Source organism: Seriola lalandi, unplaced genomic scaffold, assembly GCF_002814215.2.
Source record: "Seriola lalandi dorsalis isolate HSWRI2012SDOR001 ecotype SW California unplaced genomic scaffold, Sedor1 jcf7180002054683, whole genome shotgun sequence".
NCBI classification, from domain to species: Eukaryota; Metazoa; Chordata; class Actinopteri; order Carangiformes; family Carangidae; genus Seriola; species Seriola lalandi.
This window is the reverse complement of record NW_019525236.1, coordinates 196081-196555: the sequence shown is the minus strand read 5'-3', so window position 1 is coordinate 196555 and position 475 is coordinate 196081. Positions and strand designations below refer to the sequence as shown.

At 41.1% G+C, this 475-nt stretch overlaps 1 protein-coding gene across 1 annotated transcript in view; it reads left to right on the top strand.

Annotated features, from left to right (window-relative positions):
• LOC111667091 (butyrophilin subfamily 1 member A1) overlaps positions 1-475 on the top strand; it is a 6796-nt gene that overhangs the window by 1829 nt on the left and 4492 nt on the right. The window lies entirely within an intron of this gene.

Genomic DNA, 475 nt, shown 5'->3' with positions numbered 1-475 from the left:
GATTTTTTTCACATCTTCCACGGGGGGTCCAGGGTCTCTTCACCCATCTACCATTTACACAATGCCAGCATGTCTTGCTCAGCAGGTGTCACTGCAGTGTCGGTTTGATACTCGGCACTCTGACGGGGAGCAGGACAGACCCTCTGTATTTTTCTGGACTGATTTTTACATGTTTTCCAACATAAAATCTTGGCAGCTACACTTAATACTATTTATGAAAATGTTGTCACATGTCTTTCTATTAAAGGTCTTTATGAGTAGAAAGTCTTGTGTTCTGTAGTTATTCAGACAGTGTATGGTTTTTATATGCATTTATTTACAACATAAATGGCTGGCAGTTAATTTATCATACAAACCACTCGGTGTGTTTGAAGCCAGCAGCTGGAAGGAAAAGAAACCTTGTTAGTGAACATGTAGGGATAGACCTCTGTTAACTCTGTGTGTGTGTGTGTGTGTGTGTGTGTGTGTGTGTGTG